The sequence below is a fragment of the Apodemus sylvaticus genome, chromosome 12, assembly GCF_947179515.1.
Source record: "Apodemus sylvaticus chromosome 12, mApoSyl1.1, whole genome shotgun sequence".
NCBI classification, from domain to species: domain Eukaryota; kingdom Metazoa; phylum Chordata; class Mammalia; order Rodentia; family Muridae; genus Apodemus; species Apodemus sylvaticus.
In genome coordinates this window covers 13,640,530-13,659,016 of record NC_067483.1, presented here as the reverse complement: position 1 = coordinate 13,659,016, position 18,487 = coordinate 13,640,530, and the positions used below count along the sequence as shown (strand labels likewise).

The following is an 18,487-nucleotide window of genomic DNA, read 5'->3' as shown; positions in this document are numbered from 1 at the left end:
CTGGGGAAGAATAGTATGAAAAAGAAAGGGAGATGACAAAGTTTTTTAAACAATCACTGCCTTCATGGTAGTGAGGTAGGCAAGGAGAAGAAGGAATGTGCTGTGTCCATAACTGTTTGCAAAAATACATTGTAGAACTTTGGGAAAATAAGCAAAATGTAATTACTACAAAACAACACAGAAATGGAAGGAGCTGGACGGGAGGGTATATACAAAGGGCAGAAGACATGAACAGAGAACAACAATAAAGGGATGCTGGCTACATTTCAAATTTAGTAAGAATATTTGCAGTTACATAGGCAGGATATGTAGGAGAAAGCCAAACCTTGAGAACAATTACGAGTGTCTTATATTATTTGAGGATATAGCTCAGGTGCTTGAAGGCTTGACAACATACAAAAAACCCTTAATAAATCTCCACCAGCATATAAATTAGACATGGTGTTTCATTCACACCTGTATCTTTTACCTGAGGAGGTGAAGGCAAGAGTTTAGTCACCCTTAGCTACTTAATGACATCAGCATGGGCTACATGAGATCACAATGAAAAGAAACAGTCTTGATTAAAGAAGAGAAAGGGAGCCAGGCAGTGGTGGCACACAACTTTAATCCCAGCACTTGGGAAGCACAGGTAGGCAGATTTCTGAGTTTTAGGTTAGCCTGTTCTATAGAGTGAGTTCCAGGACAGTCAGGGCCAAACAGAGAAACCATGTCATGGAAAAAAGAGGGAGGGAGAGACGAAGGGAGGAAGGGAAGGAGGGAGGGAGAGAGAGAGAGAGAGAGAGAGAGAGAGAGGGGGGGAGGGAGGGAGAGAGAGAGAGAGAGAGAGAGAGAGAGAGAGAGAGAGAGAGAGAGAGAGAGAGAGTTGAGCAGATTGTGTAAGTGCATAAACAAAGTGTGCCAGTGTAGGAGAATTCCAGGACAGGGAAGCAGGAGTGGGTGGTTTGTTGAGCAGGGGGAAGAGGCATGGGGTAGGTGGTTTTCATAGGGGAAATTAGGAAAGAGGATAACATTTGAAATGTAAATAAAGAAAATATCTAAGAAAAAAGAAAAAAGTCTACAATGAGGAATAAAAAGGAAAAAGAAAAAGACCCCTATATATCTGTGTCTTCCCCCAGCCTTTTTCTCAGCCCTTGATGTTCTGGCCCTTTGTTCTCTATAGACAATATAGTCTCCTGTTTATTACCTGGGAGCCACAGGTAGCCAGCACCTGGTGCTAGCCTGGGGCTGGGGGTGGGGGAGAGTGATGGGATCAAGATCCACCAGTCCTACAGTTTCCAGAATCAAGCAGGCTACCTGCTGAGCAGTGTGAAGCAGTGTGGCCAACACCCACAAAGTTTGGAGATAAGCGACTCTACCCAAAAACCCATAAATTGTCAGACCCTAATTAAACTTTAGGCCTTGATCAGCAGCTGTAGTCCAGGCCTTTCATTCTTTTTCATTGTCCAACATCTATTCCCAGGTTCTCTTCCAGGGACCCAGTTCATGATAGCTGTGGGCAGCTACATGTATTCAAGCCCCCCCCCCCCCAAAATTTACACATCAGGAAATTATTATAAATTAAAGAAATAATTTATATGTTCTGCCATACATATTGGTCATTTGTGTAGAGGAGTATACAATTACTGGACTATTGATTGATGACTGCAGAAGGTTTCTATTGTGAAAGTCATTTGGTATTTTGACAGCAAACTCTACATTGAAATTTGTCAGGTCTTCTTCATTTGCACTACATAGCTCCTTTAGAATACAAAACTTATCTCCACCTCAGTGAGTACCATCTGCTAATCTCATCTAGCAGAGCCACAGTTCACTTCACCTGCCTTTTAAAGACATTGATGATCAGTTTTTGAATGATAGGACTCACTTTCTCTGAACCTCCTTCCCAAACCAGCATCACTAGAAGTAACCAGGCTGGGCTCCTCAGGAAAGCATGCTGTCCAGGGCAGCTGCCTGTGTGAGACCCAGCTCAAGATTTTTAGACCCATAGCAATTAAAAACACGGAGCAACTTGTTTTTTCAGCTCTCAGCCCATATATATATATATATATTATATATATATATAATATATATATATATATATATATATGTCTTAAGATAGTGCTTCCCTCCTGCTCCAAGGACTAGCACTTCCTCCCTACTCTGAGAACTCCCTACTCCAAGGACTAGCATCCTCATTCCTGAGACATCTGGTGCCTTGCTCATAGCAACCTTCCACTGAGCCATGAATTGCTGCTTGATCTCCGCATTCCTTATGACATAGATCACTGCTTAAGCATCCCCTCCCCTTTTTCTTTATAGTCTTCTTTAAAAACCCCCAACTGCAGCTGCATGAGATCAAACACCTCTGCCCCTGCACAGGACATGAAAGTGGCCCCAATGAACTGGAGAATTAAACCTCATGTGTTTGTATCAAGAATGGTTCCTTGTGAATTTTTAGGTCATCGTCCTATTCTGAGACGTGAGTGAGGATTTCCCAGGATTTGAGAGTCTTTCACCTGCATTAAATTTCCATCCATGGTTCATGGATCTCATCTTAGTGCGGAAGGGCTATCAGCAGTGGAACCAAGGTGACAGGGTCCAGGCAGGCCTTGTGCCCACTCTGACTGACTTTCACTGGCCAGCCAGGCTGCATATGGTGTCAGATTTACAGCGCCTTTCACCATACAGAAGCTACACCAGAACTTTGCCTCCCACCAGTCATTTACAAGAGTCTCTCAGCCATCTTGGATCTAAGACTAAGGTATACAAATATAACCCAAGGCCAACGTCCCGGGGGTCTAAGCCCGATGGGCATTGGCCTGCACCCAGGCCCAGGGCTGTTCGGGGGACCATCTGTGTGCAAACCCGGCCAGGAGGTTGTTTGCCCCGCCCGCGCACCCCCATTTTGACTACAGGATGCCAGAGAGTTCTAGCATGCAAAGTCAGCTAATAGTCATAGCCCGAGGCTAACAAAGCGAGCATCTAAGACAGACAGGCCTTGGACTGACCCCAGGCCCTGGGCTGCTCTGTGGGTCATCTGTGTGCAACCTGGCCAGGAGGTTGTACCCTAGCAGACTCTCCTGGCACTTTCAGGGAGCATGCCCACACTCCACTATCCTGGCCACCTTACAGAATCAATTAACAGTTATAGCCTGAGGGGAACTTTGCTCAGGCCTTATCCTGATACCATAGAAACCATTGACTCAACAGTCAAAGGAAATGCAAAATGCAAAAAGCTTGTATCCCAGAACATCTAGGAAATCCAGGACACAATTAAAAGACCAAACTTAAGGAATATAGGTATAGATGAGAGTGAAGATTTACAACTGAAAGGGCCAACAAATATCTTCAACAAAATTATGAAAGAAAACTTTCCCAACTTAAAGAGAGAGATGCCCATGATTATACAAGAAGCCTACAGAACTCCAAACAGACTGGACCTGAGCAGAAATACCTCTCGTCATATAATAATCAAAACCCCAAATGTACTAAACAAAGAAAGAATATTAAAGGCAGCAAGAGAAAAAGGCCAAGTAACATATAAAGGAAGACCTATCAGAATCTCACCAGACTTCTTACCAGAGACCATGAAACCTAGAAGATCCTGAGCAGATCTCATGCAGACTCTAAGAGAACACAAATGTCAGCCAAGACTACTATACCCAGCAAAACTCTCAATCTCAACAAATGGAGAAACCAAGATATTCCATGACAAAACCAAATTTACACAATATCTTTCTACAAACTCAGCTCTACAAAGAATAATAGGAAGAAAACTCCAATACAAGGAGGGACACCCTGGAAAAAGCAAGATAGTAACCTTCTTTCATCAAACCCAAAAGAAGATAACCACTCAAATATAAAAATAACATCGAAAATGACAGGAAGTAATAATCACTATTCCTTAACATCTCTTAACATCAATGGACTCAACTCCCCAATAAAAAGACATAGACTAACAGACTGGATAAGGTAACAGGACCCAACATTTTGCTGCATACAGGAAACACACCTCAATGTCAAAGACAAAACCTACCTTAGAGTAAAAGGCTGGAAGACAAGTTTACAAGCCAAAGGTCTCAGGAAAGGAGCTGGAGTAGCCATTCTAATATCAGATGAAATTGACTGTCTTTTTTTTTATTGATATATTTTTTATTTACATTTCAAATGATTTCCCCTTTTCTGGGTCCAAACTCCGTGCAAGTCCCATAAGCCCTCTTCCGTCCCCCTGTTCTTCCATCTACCCCTTCCCACTTCCCTGTTCTGGAATTCCCCTATACTCTTGCACTGAGTCTTTCCAGAACCAGGGGTTACTCCTCCATTCTTTTTGGACGTCATTTAATTTGTGGATTATGTCCTGGGTATTCAAAGTTTCTAGGCTAATATCTATTTATCAGTGAGTGCATACCATGATTGATCTTTTGAGGCTGGGTTATCTCACTTAGTATCATGTTCTCCAGCTCCATCCATTTGTCTAAGAATTTCATGAATTCATTGTTTCTAATGGCTGAGTAGTATTCCATTGTATAAATATACCACATTTTTTGTATCCATTCCTGCGTTGAAGGACACCTAGGTTCTTTCCAACTTCTGGCTACTACAAATAAGGCTGCTATGAACACAGTGGAGCATGTGTCCTTATTGCATGCTGAAGAATCCTCTGGATATATGCCCAGTAGTGGTATAACAGGGTCCTCAGGAAGTGTCATGCCCAGTTTTCTGAGGAACTGCCAGACTGATTTCCAAAGTGGTTGCACCATCTTGCAATCCCACCAGCAGTGGAGGAGTGTTCCTCTTTCTCCACAACCTCGCCAACACCTGCTGTCTCCTGATTTTTTGACCTTAGCCATTCTGACTGGTGTGAGGTGAAATCTCAGGATTGTTTTGATTTGCATTTCCATAATGATTGATGATGTTGTACATTTCTTAAGGTGTTTCTCAGCTCTCTGAAATTCTTCATGTGAAAATTCTTTGTTTAGCTCCGTACCCCACTTTTTAATGGGGTTATTTGGTTCTCTGGGTTCTACTTTCTTGAGTTCTTTCTTTATATTAGATATTAGCCCTCTGTCGGATTCATCCCAGGGATGCAGGGATGGTTCAATATAAGGAAATCCATAAATGCTCTCCACTACATAAAGAAACTTAAAGAAAAAAACCACATGATCATTTCATTAGATGCTGAAAAAGCATTTGACAAAATTCAGCATGCTAAAAGTCTTGGAAAGGACAGGAATTCAAGGCCCATATCTAAACATACTAAAAGCAATATACAGCAAACCGGTAGCCAACATCAAACTAAATGGAGAGAAACTTGAAGCAATCCCACTAAAATCAGGGACTATATAAGGCTGCCCCCTCTCTCCATATCTTTTCAATATAGTTCTTGAAGTCCTAGCTAGAGCAATTAGACAACATTAGGAAGTCAAAGGAATACAAATTGGAAAGGAAGAAGTCAAACTATGACTATTTGCAGATGATTTGATCGTATACTTAAGTGACCCTAAAAACTCTACTAGAGAACTCCTACAGCTGATAAACAACTTCAGCAAAGTGGCTGGCTACAAAATCAACGCAAGCAAATCAGTAGCCTTTATATATTCAAAGGATAAGCAGACTGAGAAAGAAATTAGGGAAATGACCCCCTTCACTATAGCTACAAACAGCATAAAGTATCTTGTGGTGACTCTAACCAAACAAGTGAAAGACCTATATGACAAGAACTTCAGATCTCTGAAGAAGGAAATCGAAGAAGATCTCAGAAAATAGAAAACTCTTCCATGCTCATGGATTGGCAGGATTAATATAGTTAAAATGCCCATCTTCCCAAAGGCAATCTATGGATTCAATGCTATCCCCATAAAAATCCCAACCCAGTTTTTCATAGAGCTAGAAAATTGACTTTCAACCTAAAGTCATCAAAAGAGATACAGAAGGACACTTCTTGCTGGTCAAAGGAAAAATCCACCAAGAAGAACTTTCAATTCTGAACATCTATGCACCAAATGCAAGGGCACCCTCATTCATAAAAGAAACTTTACTAAAGCTCAAAGCACACATTTCATGTAACACAATAATTGTGGATGATATCAACACTCCATTCTCCTCAATGGACCAAGCAGGAAAACAGAAACTGAACGGGGACACAATAAAACTAATTGAAGCTTTGAACCAATTGAACTTGACTGATATTTATAGAACATTTCATCCTAAAACAAAAGGATATAACTTTTTCTCAGCACCTCATGGTACCTTCTCCAAAATTGACCATATAATTGGTCACAAGACAGACCTCAACAAATATAAGAAGATCGAACTAATCCCATGCCTCCTATCGGATCACTATGGAGTAAGAGTGGTCTTCAATGGCAACAAAAGCAACAGAAAGCCCACATATACATGGAGGCTGAACAATAATCTACTCAATGACACCTTGGCCAAAGAAGAAATAAAGAAAGAAATCAGAGACTTTTTAGAATTTAATGAAAATGAAGGCACAACATACCCAAATCTTTGGGACACAATGAAAGCAGTACTAAGAGGAAAACACATAGCCCTGAGTGCCTCCAAAAAGAAAATGGAGAGTGCATACACTAGCAGCTTAAAGACACACCTGTAAGTCCTGGAACAAAACAAGCCAATTCACCAAGGAGGAGTAGAAGACAGGAAATCATCAGACTCAGGGCTGAAATCAGTCAAGTGGAAACAAAGAGAACCATACAAAGAATCAAGGAATCCAGGAGCTGTTTTTTTGAGAAAATCAACAAAATAGATAGACCCTTAGCCAGACTGAGCAAAGGACAGAGAGAAAGTATCCAGATTAACAAAATTAGAAATGAAAAGGGGGTATAACAAAAGAAACTGAGGAAATTCAAAATATCATCAGATCCTACTACAAAAGCCTATAGTCAACACAACTGGAGAATCTGGAGGAAAAGGAAAATTTCTTAGACAGATACCAAATACCAAAATTAAATCAGGAACAAATAGATCATCTAAACACTCCCATAACCCCTAAAGAAATAGAAGGGGTCATAGAAAGCCTTCCAACCAAAAAAAAAAAAAAAAAAAAAAAAAAAAAAGCACAGGACCAGATGGCTTCAGTGCAAAGAAGACCTAACACCAATACTCTTCAAACTATTCCACAAAATAGAAACAGAAGGAACACTACCCAATTCCTTCTATGAAGCCACAATTATGCTGATACCAAAACCACACAAAGTTCTAACAAAGAAAGAGAACTTCAGACCAATTTCCCTTATGAATATTGGTGCAAAAATACTCAATAAAATTCTTGCCAACCGAATCCAAGAACACATAAAAAAACTATATAAACATATTCAAAAAAAATAACACATGGTCATTTTATTGGATGCTGAAAAAGCATTTGACAAAATTCAGCATACTTTCATGCTTAAAATCTTGGAAAGAACAGGAGTTCAAGGCCCATACCTAAAAAAGGTAAAAGCAATATACAGCAAACCGGTAGCCAGCATCAAACTAAATGGAGAGAAACTTGAAGCAATCAAACTAAAATCAGGGACTAGACAGGGCTGTGCACTTTGTCCTATTCTTTTCAATATTGTACTTGAGGTACTATCTCAGGCAATTAGACAACATAAGGAGGTCAAAGGGATACAAATTGGAAAGGAAGAAGTCAAACTATCATTATTTGCAGATGACATGATCGTCTACATAAGTGACCCAAAAAACTCCACTAGAGAACTCCTACAGCTGATAAACAACTTCAGCAAAGTAGCAGGTTATAAAATCAAGTCAAGCAAATCAGTGGCCTTCCTATACTCTAAGGATAAATAGGCTGAGAAAGAAATTAGGGAAATGGCACCCTTCACAATAGCCACAAACAGTATAAAGTATCTTGGGGTGACTCTTATCAAACATGTGAAAGATCTGTATGACAAGAACTTCACAACTCTGAAGAACAAATAGAAGAAGACCTCAAAAAATGGAAAAAACCTCCCATGCTCATGGATCGGCAGGATTAATATAGTTAAAATGGCCATTTTGCCAAAAGCAATATACAGATTCAATGCAATACCCATCAAAATCCAAACTCAATTCTTCATAGAGTTAGAAAGAGCAATTCTCAAATTCATCTGGAATAACAAAAAAATCCAGGATAGCTAAAATTATTCTCAACAACAAAAGAAATTCTAGGGGAATCAGTATCCCTGACCTCAAGCAATATTACAGAGCAATAGTGTTAAAAACTGCATGGTATTGGTACATTGACAGGCAGGCAGATCAATGGAACAGGATTGAAGATCCAGAAATGAACCCTCACACCTATGGTCACTTGATCCTTGACCAAGGGGCTGAAAACAACCAATGGAAAAAAGATAGTCTTTTCAACAAATGGTGCTGGTTCAACTGGAGGTCAACATCCAGAAGAATGTGAATTGATCCATCCTTGTCTCCTTGTACTAAGCTCAATTCCAAATGGATCAAGGACCTCCACATAAAGCCAGACACTCTGAAGCTAAGAGAAAAGAAACTGGGAAAGACCCTTGAGGACATCGGTACAGGGGAAAAGTTCCTGAACAGAACACCAATAGCATATGCTCTAAGATCAAGAATTGACAAATGGGACCTCATAAAATTACAAAGTTTCTGTAAAGCAAAGGACACCATCAAAAGGATAAATCGGCCACCAACAAATAGGGATACGATCTTCACCAACCCAAATCAGATAGAGGGCTAATATCCAATATATACAAAGAACTCAAGTAGTTAGACCACAGAAAACCAAATAACCCTATTAAAAAATGGGGTAACAGAGTTAAACAAAGAATTCTTACCTGAAGAACTTCGGATGGTGGGGAAACATCTTAAAAAATGCTCAACTTCACTAGTCATCAGGGAAATGCCAATCAAAACAACACTGAGATTTCACCTTACACCATTCTGAATGGCTAAGATTAAAAACTCAGGAGACAGCAGGTGTTGGCCAGAATATGGAGAAAGAGGAACACTCCTCCACTGCTGATGGGGTTGCAAATTGATACAACCACTCTGGAAATCAGTCTGGCAGTTCCTCAGAAATCTGGGCATGTCACTTCCAAAGATCCTGCTATACCACTCCTGGGCATATACCCAGAGGATTCCCTATCATGTAATAAGGATACATGCTCCACTATGTTCATAGCAGCCCTATTTATAATAGCCAGAAGCTGGAAAGAACCCAGGTATCCCTCAACAGAAAAATTGATGCAAAAAATGTGGTATATATACACAATGAAGTACTATTCAGCCATTAGAAACAATGAATTCATGAAAATTTTAGGCAAATGGATGGAGCTGGGGACCATCATACTAAGTGAGGTAACCCAGTCTCAAAAGATTAATCATGGTGTGTACTCACTAATAAGTGGATATTAGCCTGGAAAACTGGAATACCCAAAACATAATCCACACATCAAATGAGGTACAAGAAGGAGGGAGGAGTGGCCCCTGGTTCTGGAAAGATTCATTGTAGCAGTATAAGGCAAAAACCAAAACAGGGAAGTGGGAATGGTTGGGTGGGAGATCAGGGGAAGAAAAGGGGGCTTAAGTGGCTTTTGGAGAGTGGGGGACCAGTAACGTGGAAATCATTTGAAATGTAAATAAAAAATATATCAAATTAAAAATAAAGGAAAAGAGAGAGGAAAAAAAAGAAATAGATTACATGTGAAAGTAAAAAAAAAAAAAAGGGGGGGGGATATGGTGAGAGAAGCAAGATTGAATCAGTCAGCTTAGACGGGACTTTGAACCTGAACACCTGAACTGAATCAGCCCATCAGATATCAGAAATAACTAGAAAGAGTGAGCTTATTCAGCAATAAGTATTAGTACTTGAACCCTTTCTAAACATAGATAAGACAGTATAGAGACTAGAAATTTTGAGAACCAGGACCAGGTTAGCAGACCAAGCTTGAAAGTTTCAGAGACAATACTTGCTAAAGGAGAATACAGTTGCATTTATAACAACCAGCATGACCTGAAAACTCTAAGGTTGTAGTAGTAACAACCATGCTTTTGTCATAGCCAAGAGGTCTCTAATTGGACTTAAGGCCAAATCAACAAGAAGGAAATCATGTCTTGTACTAGAAACCTACTAGTTTACTAGTTTACTAGTAAACTACTTTACTAAGCTAACATACCACCTAAGTTTATGTGATATTTTTCCTTATACCCCCAAATAAATAGAGATAATTAAATAATAAAATAATAAGTAATATTATAAAGACTAAGAAGGTTATATTTGTGTGTGTGTGTGTGTGTGTGTGTGTGTATGAGAGAGAGGACAAATAATAAACCTATATCAATAAAACCTCTCTTTGTAAGATATTGATATCATTACAGAAAACAGCACCCAATCAAAATGCAGAGTTGTAGACCTTAGTGCCAACTGATACCATTTCCAATACTCCTCCCACATTTAAAGCTCAGGGGATATTGTAGAAATAGTGTGGCAGAAAGCTTGTAAGAATCAGATGACTGGGAGTTTGCTGTGAGATCATGTTTCATAGAAATGCCAGAAACTATACCCATAAAATCTCACCAACAGGATTGCTCAATCATAAGCTGAAGAAGGACATTAACAATACTCATACTAATGTGGACAGGAGAAAACTAAGAAGGCACCAAATCTATGTAAAGAAATGTAGGCAACCTGGGAATGCTGAAATTGGGAGAAAATAATCTTCCTCAGTGAAGAGCTTATCAGTTGGTTGTCCAATATCAAATTGGAGTGTTAAAAACATACATACAAGTAATATTAAAGAGGTTATATTTGTGTGTGTTTGTGTGTATTTGTGTGTATGTGTTTATGTGAGTATCTATGTGTGTGTGTGTGTGTGTGTGTGTGTGTGTGTGTATGTGTGTGTGTGTGTTTAGAAACCTGCCTAATATAAATAGCAATGGGGGTAAATAAATAATAAGCTTATTTTCAGGACATTTGTAGAACACTTGAGTGAGAAGGAAGCTAACTCTCATAACACTTTAGTTATACAATTAATAAATTCTTTTCTTTAAGCAGAAAAGAATACCTAGCTCCTAAATGCTAAAGGAATATCACTCACCTTGTTATTGCCTTGTTATATTTTATACCATCCTTACTAGGGTGTGAAGACACCCTTACAACAAATGAATCTTTTAACTCAGCCATGTATCTCTTGGAATTGTTGCTATGGCAACCTGACCATAAACAAACTTGAAGCCTGATTTCTCTACCACACATGGCCTGTCTGCATTCTCCAACTACTATCCATACTCTCTTTCAATAGCCCAGTGATTCTTCTGCCTTGCCCACACATGAGCCTTTTGTAATCTGAAATATCCTTCTAATATGACTTTCAATTATGTATTGTAGACACTGGCATCTGGATATTTATAATACCTTATAGAAATAAGCAGCTACTATATGACACATAGTTTACTGTATAATAGAATGAGAGAAGAATAGGGAAAGAGAGTGAGTGAGAGATAGAGAGAGAGAGAGATGATGATAATGGTGATGATGGTGATGCTGCTGCTGCTGCTGCTGCTGCTGATGATGATGATGATGATGATTGATAACATATAAGGAAGGTAGGGTAGTAGAGAGCAAATGACTAAAACTACTTCCCTACTTCCCTACCTGGGCAAATTATAAAATAACTGCACTAGAAATGCCAAAAACATGTTAATGATGAATAAAGATTTATGAACCTCCTGGCCTATAGACACTTGACTTGTAGATCTGGATCCATAGTCCATCACTGGGTTACGTCAGGGCAGTAGCTCAAGGTAGTAGCAGGGAGCTAGGAATAAAGACAGAAACCCTTGAGGAGAGCTATTTACAGAATTGATCCCCAGTTTTCATTCTTAAGCAACCCAGGTCCACCTGCCCATGGGTGGCACCACCTAGTGTAGACTGAGTGCTCCCATAAAAAACAATAGGCAAAAAAAAATGTTCCATAGTTATGTCTACTGGCTCATCTGATGGAGGCAGTTCCTCAGTCAAGGATACCTTTTTCCGGGTAACATAGGTTAGTGTTTAATTGAAAAAGTCCAAACAGCACACCAGCCCGCTCTACCATTCTGAGCACTGCCTCTTCCTTTCTTAATAAACAATCTTTCTTCTATTTCTCTGTGTCCCTGTTCAAATGATTTATTCTATTATGTGAGGAGAAGAAATCCACATCATGTACCCTCCACATTCCTACCTGATCTCATAACCATGGGCCATTAGAAAATATATACAGAGAAATCTTGAAGAAATTAAGAACAATTCATTTTTGTATAATTGGATTCTGGTCATGAATATCTACTAGGAGGTTAATATTTAAATGTGGGAGAACCCACTTTTTGTATTTCCATTATTTGGTACTGCATTAGCAGAATGTTAATACAAGGCTTAATTTAAATAGAAAGGAAGCACATGTAATACTAGTCCTGTCTGACCTTTCTGTTTATTCCAGGTCATCCATGAGTTCTTTTTATATAACCCAGGCTTTTGGTTCAGATGCCTCTAGGATTCTCACAAGTTCCCATATTCTTGCAGACTGAATACACGCATCTTGGTCACTTATTTTTTTTTTTTGTACAGGAGTCACAAATGAATATTTCTATTGCTACCTTAAGAAATCTAATTATGTATTTGCACCATAAAAAAAAAAAAACATTTTCCTTGAGTATAGTGCAAATAAAGAAGGAATACCAGGCTTCATTCCTCATTTCCTACCTCACTGCAAGAAAGAATCTAATAACCAAACAACATTGCTGATAATAATGTGGGTGTGCACACCTGCCTCAGTGCATACACATGAGGGTATATACACGAATGCATGCATGCGTGCGTGTGTGTGTGTGTGTGTGTGTGTGTGTGTGTGTGTGAGTGTGAATGTTCCTGTAAAGTATCATCTTGGCGGATTGATAAGACTTGTTTTGAGAAAAAGTCATTCAGTAAGAATTGAGACTTGCAAATTCACCTTTACTGGCTGGCCAGTATGCAAGAGACATCTTCCTATTTGATATCTCAGCACTAGGAGTATAAACACATACAACCATACCCAGTTTTTTATGTAAGTTCCCAGTGTAGAACGTAGATTCCCACACTTGCATAGGAGACACTTTATGAAGGGAACTATTTTATAGTCCAATGATATGTGAGGATTAGCAGAGGACAGCTCGGAAAACTTAAAAAAAGATTATTTTAAGTGTTCTCTGCAGGGAATGAAAGCCAACTGCCTGGTTAATTTTTCTCTTTTCCCTCTCTAAGCTAAAGTGCATTCTCAGGCGAATGCTTGGTTAATACTGAACTCTGTAGATCAATAAGGTGGCTGACTTTACTGAAGATGAAGGAGTGAGAGAATTATATACAGACACTAGGCAAAGGCTTTACAATGAAAAGCAGAGGAAATCAATGAGGATAAGTGTGAGTACTGAGCTGCCTTCTCCTTACAAATACATTCATGTCATTCTGCCATTGAGCTGAACTGTGTCAAGTGCTGAACGAAATCCAATAAAAGCCATCCAACTAAAAGCTTTCAACAATATCAAAGGACCTCATGAAAACAGATATCTTGTACTAATAACACAATTATAGTATTTTTCTCATGATTGATCAATGGGATAACATGGCAGCCACTCTTTTTCAAGGACTTCTGACAGGGAATACTGTGTATCGTGTAATTCTCAGTGATGGAACACTTCATTATAAATCAAATGCATTGGTCCTAATCCTCCAAACAGAAGCATCAGTCCAGAAGATATTAGTGTTCTAACACACTATGACACTGACATGGTCTTATGTATATACAACTCAGGTTAAAAAAAGAAAAATGGCTATCTTGCTGAAAGCAATCTACAAATTCAATGCAATACCCATCAAAATTCCAACTCAATTATTCAGTGTTATAAAGAGCAATTCTCAAATTCATTTGGGATAACAAAAACCCTAGGATGGAAAAAAGTATCCTCAACAATAAAAGAATATCTAAGGGAATAAGCATCTCTGACCTTAAGCTATAATACAGAGCAATTGTGTAAGAAAACTGCATGGCATTGGTACAATGACAGGCAGGTAGTTCAGTGGAATAGAATTGCAGACACAGAAATGAACCTGCACTCCTATGGTCACTTGATCTTTGACAAAGGATCTGAAACTATCCAGTGGATAAAAAGACAGCATTTTCACCAAATGGTGCTGGTTCAACCTACAATCAGCATGTAGAAGAATGCAAATTGATACATTCTTTTCTACTTCTACAAAAGTCAAATCCAAGTAGTTCAAGGACATCCACATAAAACTAGATGTAGCTGCCACCAGCTTCTGTGAACTGGTTTCTGGAAGAGAAGTTTAGGGATGGATAGGGATGCAGCAAAAAAGAGCAGATCTGGAATGTTTCTAGGAGGGACTGCCCTGGCTTCCAGGTGAGAGCAGAGGGTTATATTGTTCTATAAAGAACAAAGACCAAGAATTGCACAGGCTGAGAACTGATGACCAGAGCAGAAGCGGAAAGACCATCTCAAATGCTGGAGGGGAGAAGGGACAACCAGATACTCTGAAAAGTGTTGAAGAGAAACTGGGGAAAAGCCTCAAACAATGGCACAGGGGAAAATCTCATGAATAAAACACCAATGGCTTATGCTCTAAGATCAACAATAAACAAATAGGACCTCAAAAAATGCAAAGTTCTGGGTCTCCAGGAAGTGCAGGAGACCTGGTGTGCACCCAGAGGCAGTCTGGGAGTGCATTGCATAGCTTGCTCCAGTGGCAAGGAGCTTGGGTTCCAGTCCTGAGGCCTCTGGAAGGAGCCCTCAGATCTCCCTGCTTCCAGATCCAGATCAGCCTGGGTGGCAACACCACATTTCCAGGTCCTGCAAGAGGCAAGAGGGGCTTCCGGGTGGCCAGCAGGGAGAAGTCAGTGTGCTCCGGTGAATCCAGCAGGCCCCAGCAGGAGCCTTCAGGTGCCTGCTTTGGGATCTGAACAGCCTGAGCCACAGAACTCGGTCTCCAGGAAGTGCGGGAGACCTGCTGTGCACACAGAGGCAGTCTGGGAGCTCACAGCACAGCTTGCTCCTGTGGCATGGAGCTTAGGTTCCAGTCCTGAGGCTGGATATTAACCTAGAAAACTGGAATACGCAAAACATAATCCGCACATCAAATGAGGTACAAGAAGAAAGGAGGAGTGGCCCCTTGTTTTGGAAAACTCAGTGAAGCAGTATTCGTCAAAACCAGAACGGGGAAGTGGGAAGGGGTGGGTGGGAGGACAGGGGGAGAGAAGGGGGCTTACGGGACTTTCTGGGAGTGGGGGGCTAGAAAAGTTGAAATCATTTGAAATGTAAATAAAAAGTATATCGAATAAAAAAAATCATACTAAAAAAAAGGGGGGGGACAAAACGGCAACCATCAAATTGAGAAAGGATATTCACCAACCCCACATCTGATAGAGGGCTAATATCCAATATATACAAAGAACTCAAGAAGTTAGACCCCAGGGAACCAAATAACCATATTCAAAAATGGGGTACAGATCTTAACAAAGAATTTTCACCTGAAGAAATTCGGATGGCTGAGAGGCACTTTAAGAAGTGCTTAACATCATTAGTCATTAGGGAAATGCAGAGCAAAACAACCCTGAGATTTCACCTTACACCAGTCAGAATGGCTAAGGTCAAAAACTCAGGAGACAGCAGGTGTTGGCAAGGATGTGGAGAAAGAGAAACACTCCTCCACTGCTGGTGGGGCTGTAAGATGGTACAACCACTGTGGAAATCAGTCTGGAGGTTCCTCAGAAAACTGGACATGAGACTTCCAGAGGACCCTGCTATACCTTTCCTGGGCATATACGCAAAGGATTCCCCGGAATGCAATAAAGACACATGCTCCATTATGTTCATAGCAGCCTTATTTATAATAGCCAGAAGCTGGAAAGAATCCAGATGTCCCTCAAAGGATGAATGGATACAGAAAATGTGGTATATTTACACAATGGAATACTACTCAGCAAATTAGAAACAATGAATTCACAAAATTTTTAGGCAAATAGTTTGATCTGGAAAATATCATCCTAAGTGAGGTAACCCAATCACAAGAGAATACACATGGAATGCAATCTCTGATAAGTGGATATTAATTAGCCCAGAAGCCCTGAATACCCAAGGCACAAATTGCATAACAAATGACTCCCATGAAGAAGTATAGAGAGGGTACTGATCCTGGAAAGGATTGATCTAGCATTGGAGGAGAATATAAGGACAGAGGAAAAAGGAGGGAGGTGATTGGAGAATGGATGGAGAGAAGAAGGTTTATAGGACATATGGGGAGGGGGGATCCAGGAAAGGGGAAATCATTTGGAATGTAAACAAAGAATATAGAAAATAAAAATATTTAAAAAATGCAAAGTTTCTGTAAGGCAAAGGACAGTCAATAGGACAAAATGGTAACCAACAGATTGAGAAAGGATCTTTACCAACCCTTCATCTGATAGAGGGTTAATATCCAAGATACACAAAGAACTCAAGAAGGTAGACTCCAGTGAGCCAAATAACCATATTAAAAATGGGGTACAGAACTAAACAAATAATTTTCACCTGAGGAATATCGAATGGCTGAGAAGCACCTAAAGAAATGTTCAAGGCTGGGTGTAGTGGTGCACGCCTATAATCCCAACATTTGGGAGGCAGAGGCCGAGGCAGGTGGATTTCTGAGTTCAAAGCCAGCCTGGTCTACAGAATGAGTTCCAGGACAACTAGGGCTACATAGAGAAACCCTGTCTCTCGAAAAACCAAAAACCAAAAACCAAAAACCAAAAACCAAAAACCAAAAAAAGTTCAACATCCTTAGTCATCATGTAAATGCAAATCAAAACAACCCTGACACTTTACCTCACTCACACCAGTCAGAATGGCTAAGATAAAAAAACTCAGGAGACAACAGGTGATGGCAAGGATGTGGAGAAAGAGGAACACTCCTTCATTTTTGGTGGGATTGCCAACTGGTACAACCACTCTGGAAATCAGTCTGGCAGTTTCTCAGAAAATTGGTCACAGTACTCCTGGTCATATATCCAAAAGATGCTCTAACATATAACAAGGACACATGCTCCACAATGTTCATAGCACCCTTATATATGATAGCCAGTAGCTGGAAATAACCCAGATGTCCCAGAACAGAGCAATGGATACAGAAAATGTAGTACATTTACACAATTGGGTACTACTCAGCTATTAAAAAAAAAGACCTCATGAAGTTCTTAGGCCAATGGATGGAAGTAGAAAATATCATTCTGGGTGAGGTAACCCAATTACAGAAGAACATACATGGTATGCACTCACTGATAAATAGATATTATCCCAAAAGTCCTGAATACACAAGACACAATTCACAGATGATATGAGTCTTAAGAAGAAAACAGACCAAAGTGTGGATGCTTCAGTCCTTAGAGGGTGGAACAAAATACTCAAGGGAGGAAATACAATGACAAAGTATGGAGCAGAGCCTCAAGGAAATGCCATCCAGATACTACCCTACCTGGGAATTTATCTTATATACAGTCACCAAATCCAGACACTATTGTGAACATCATGAAGTGCATGCTGATAAGAGTCTGATACAGCTGTCTCCTGAGAGGCTCTGCCTGATCCTGACAAATAAAGGGGCAGATGCTCACAGTCATTCATTGGACTCAGCATAGGGTCTCCAGTGGATGACTTAGAGAAAAGACTGAAAAAGATGAAGGCGTTTACAACCCCATAGGTACAACAACAATATCAACCATCCAGAAGTCCTTGAGTTCCCAGGGTCTAAACCACCAATCAAAGTGTACACATGGAGGGACTCATGGCTTCAGCTTCATATGTATCAGAGGATGACCTTATAGGGCAGCAATAGGAGGAGAGGCCCTTGGACCTGTGAAAGTTTGATATCCCAGTGTAGGGAAATGCCAGGACCGGGAGGTGGGAGTGGGTATGTGTATAGGGGAACTTCTCATAGAAGCAGGGAGAGGGGAAATGGTTTACGGGACTTCCAGAGGATGGGGCTTAATTTGTTAATAGGTGGGCAGATGTTATCATTTTCAGTTGATTCTAAAATTATTGTATTGGCATCTTGTGAATTGAGAATTTGTTGATACATGGATTGGATTGGTTAATTATATGCTTCAAGAGTTTTGATTTACTTGATTATTGATTATTGGAATGTGGACAGCTGATTACAGGGGTTTATGGCTGAGATGGCACTAGTGGACCCAGAGATAACCAAGGACTAGCTAGAGACAGAGCAGGTGGGACAGTGTTGGGGCAAAGAGTTGTGGCATCTGACTGTGAGGTGGATGGTCGTTTCATGGCTGGCATGGAAGCAAAGGAAACTTGGGAGCTCTGGTCCTGTTGAGGAGTTGGCAGAGAGTAGTCTGGAAGGACTACGCAGAGAGAGAGAGAGAGAGAGAGAGAGAGAGAGAGAGAGAGAGAGAGAGAGAGAGAGAGAGAGAGAGAGAGAGAGGCCTGCACAAGCATGGAACATGGA

General features: G+C 40.2%; 1 protein-coding gene across 3 annotated transcripts in view; it reads right to left on the bottom strand.

Moving 5' to 3' along the window:
- The window catches only part of LOC127697246 (contactin-associated protein like 5-3), an 883,854-nt gene that overhangs the window by 455,226 nt on the left and 410,141 nt on the right, over window positions 1-18,487 (bottom strand). The window lies entirely within an intron of this gene.